Here is a 4,168-nt window from a genome sequence, read left to right on the forward strand (position 1 = left end):
ATTTACCCCCATCTCCACCGCCCCGTGTTGTGTTTGCCTTGGGGTGTCCCCGCCTGGCTCGCGTGCCCGGCTCCCTGGGTTCCGACGGGGAGGGGGGGAGTTAAGCTGGTTGAAGTTTAACCACCACCTCCTGGGGCCCTATTGTTCGGCAGGAGGCCCGATATTTCCACAGCGACTCGTAGGATCTGATTAACCGGCTGAGACAACAATGCCGCCTGGGCCGGGCTTCCCCTTGCAGCTGCCAGCGGGCAAAGTCAACACAACGCCCGGGAGCGCAGCCTGGAGACATAGGAGCCAACTCCTAGGGGTCGACGGGCGGGGCTTACCTGCCCCCCATATTTAATTCAAGTTGGCACCTCTGTCTGGAGAGGAGCGAGGGCTTTCTTATTCAGTCCCGGGGCCGTGTACCTAGCTTCAGAGCACATGCAAAGTGATAGGGAGGAAGGGAGGAAGAGAGCGTGAACCCGAGCATGTGAAAAGTTCTTTCCGGGTTCTCTCTCATAATCGAGAAGTCAGAGGCAGACTTGTGCTTCAGGGCTTGGGGAGAAGAGAGTTCTCAAAACATACTGAAGAGCTTCGGCTTGATCGATTTTCTTTTATATAATAAATGGACTTCCCGAAGGTCTGCCCTCCTCTGGACTCTGTTGCTCCTCACCTTTAATTCATCCATCCAGCCATGGGCGTAGCCAGGATTTTTTTTGGGGGGGGACAGGACTTTGTTAACGGGGGAGCAGGACCGACGTGATTGGTCAGTTAATTAAGTATTTCTATTGTTTTACTTGATCTGGGGCTGCTGCTGCCCCCCTGAACCCCCTTGGCTACGCCCATGCATCCAGTTCTCTGCCACTTCTCTGCACTACCCAGTTTTCCCTTTCCTTACCAACCTGAGATTGCACTGGTCAGGGGTCATTCCAGTTGTAGTCCAACTGGATCTGGAGGGTGCCCGTCTTAACTACCAATGCAAAAGAGTGTATCTGAAGGACCCCTCAGACCTACCTTGATGGGAACCCGAATGGGCTACCCATAACCTCTAGTAACGCCCGCTCCCTCCTTTCACAATCACAAAACACCTGCCGATTATCCATCTGCCACCTACTTACTGCTTTCTGTCCTACCCACCACTGATGCATTTAGGTCCATTTTAGTCTCTGGACCAATAGATTTCGCTTTTTAACCCATAGTAAGACATCCCTTCCTGGTCCTTTTGCTGAGTGGGGTCCTGGATTTGCTCTGATGGCACCACCTCAACCTACACCCCCCTGGGTTACATTCTATCACCAGGCTCCCTATATGTGTGTGTGAGAGAGAACCAGATACAGCCATACTGAGCTGTACGGGAAGCTTTTCCTGGGGATGCCTTTTCCTGGGCTGGGCCTTCTTACCAGTGTTTGCAACCCATCCGGTGACCCTAAACCAAGATCTGATCCAATATTACCCTAGAAGGGTGCAGGAAGAGGTCGCTTTTTGAATATGGCAACCTATTACTGCAAATATAAGCATATCATAGCTATTGGTGCCTGCACAGCCATTCTGCAGCCAATGTGGAATTTGCTCTAAAAAAAGAAAATTGCAGGGTGAGCTTATGACTCGCCTTAGGTCACTCACTGAATCAATGGCAGAAGTGCAGTGGTGGTGGATAGATTTGAATCCAAATCCTCAGAGCCAGCTCCAACTATCTAGGCACCAGGAACACACTGGCTTCCTGGGTTTGGTTGAATACATACACACGTGCACGTCCATGCTGGGGCTATGAAATAATCTCCTGCAAGTTCAGTAGAGACTGGATGGGATGCAGCATGGAGGGCAGTACTGAGGTTGCAACTCTATCCACTCACTGGATACTCTCCATGGGGCATTTGTTGCGAAGAGGACATCAGCAGCCAGCTTGCCCCCGCCCCCCTTGTTGGGCTGCTGTGGCAGACAGCTAAGGTAGGGTGGAAGCAAGAACAAGGCAAAAGAATGGAAAGGAAGGAGCCACAGAAAGGCATATGGGGCAGGCAGTGGTTCTGGCTATTAGGACGGGCAAGAGATGTGTGGACTTAGAGGGGGGGGGGGCTTCAAAACTGGCACGATTCATCTCTAGGGGAGGGCAGCTGCTTTGCATGCAGAAGGTTCCAGATTCCAGACATTAATACGTATCTTTAGATAAGGTTGGCAATATCCCCTGTCTGAAATCACGGAGAGCTGCTGACAGTCAGTGGGGACAGTAAGGAGCTAAGGTGGACCAAGTGGATGGTCTGATTCTGTATAAACCAACTCCCTAACTTCCTGTCCCTTGAGCCGGCACCCAGAGGCCAGCAGTCCCGTTAACCTGTCAGGGGAGGATCGGCAGAGGAAGTAGTAACAACCACTTGATTTTAGTATTGAGCACCTCCAAGCACGGGCTGGTACAAACTTTCAGGGCAACAGAGCGCCAACCATGAGGAAACAGGTCCTGGCTCTTCGTTCGCTGTTCCCATGAGGTCAGGCATAATCCTTGCGATTACCCCGTCTAGGTTGTAGTCCCTTCGCTGGACTGTATCAACTCTATCAAAGAGTGAGGTGGGTAGTGGGAGTGAAGAATAGCAGATAGGCTGAAAACTACCCTGCGTCCTAGCCAATTCTGCCAATCCAACTTTCCCTTTCTCTCCCCCCGTCTCGCAAGAGGGGGGTCAGTTTGTCTCCACACTGTAGGGGGAATCGACAAAGAGCCTACACAGCCAAGAGTTCCCGCCCTGAAACGCTTCCTCTTTACTCCCAAACGGCCGCTGATCAACTTCTTCGGGCTTAACACAGCACGGCCCACAGGGTTACCATGCCTGGGAACCAATCTCCCCACTGTGGAAGGACGTGTGGGTCCAGAATTGGCCTCCACAGTCACTTACGGACTCATTGTTAAAACCGTGTTTATGGAAGACAATCTTACTCGGCTACGAGTGATCGCCAAAGAAAGAAGCTGTGCTTCCCAAGTAGTTTGAGAGTTGGGTTCTTCAGCCTCTGCCTTGGATGCAGGGGGCTCCTCTAGTTCTGACGTGAGGGAGTGGGTGGTGGCGTTGACTGACTCGAAAAGAGACGTGGAGGGTGTAGCAGTACTGAATGGATCCCTCCCTCCTCAGGCTGGCACACGAAAAGGGCAGCCGGAAAAATCCCCATAATCACAACTGGCATTGCAGTCCAGGGGGCACTATTTCCTTATTTTTTAAAACCGAGGCGCACTTCTGTGACAGGAGAGGGGGAATTTTCCTTGCATTACTGACCATCCAGATTGAATTTTTGCAAAGCGAGGCTGCCTACTTGGACGCTGTCCGGGTCCTACGTGCGCGTTGGGTTCAGCACAAGTTCTCGGTATAGTCACTGCAAATCTAATGCGCGGGAGATTATCTGCTCCAGGTTTATGAGTTTCCATTGGCTTCCACTGAATAGCTCTGCCCACAGATAAAAGCAGCAGGTATCCAGAGGTAAACAGAACTGCTGCTATCTCGTGGTATCTCCAGGTAAAGTTGGAGGGCGTGCTATTTTCTTTCTTTTTAATAGACGCTGAGTGCCAATACTTATTAATACCTGTTTACAGTGTGTAAAACTAATATTACTAAAAATGTGTCAGATAAAACTATCACTGTAAAATGAACCATTCTATGCAGATTTACACCAATCAGCTCATACCAGATTATATGAGGGAGATATGCTATGCTGGGCAATTAAGATCCATACCAGAAAATTTAGCTCAGTGCACCCTCCCCTTTCTCCTGGAGACATCATTACACACCATACATAGTCCTATTGTCAGTCTTAAGGGACAGAAATGCATTAGAAAATAAAGTTTAGACTCCTGAAACTGCTGCAAATCACAAGTGGAGAGAGCTCTGTTGCACTCAAGTCCTGCTTGTGCACTTCCCATAGGCATCTGGCTGGGCATTATGAGAGCAGAATATTGGACTAGATGGGCCTTTGGCCTGATTATGATGGGGCTCTTATGTTCTTATGTGTGGTGTTCACTTTGAATACACACACCTCAAGTAAATAACAAGGTATATGCCCTGCACTAGGTGGAAGACTGGGGGCTAGAACTTAAGAGGAAGAAGTGGAGAGAGAAGAGTTAAGGCTGATGGGAGTTTGGGACATCAACCCAAGAAGGGGCGTGGATGGTATGAAGTGCATTAGCATACTCTTCTCTACCCTCTTCTCAGGG

Source organism: Podarcis bocagei, assembly GCF_964188305.1.
Source record: "Podarcis bocagei genome assembly, chromosome: 1".
Classification (NCBI taxonomy): domain Eukaryota; kingdom Metazoa; phylum Chordata; class Lepidosauria; order Squamata; family Lacertidae; genus Podarcis; species Podarcis bocagei.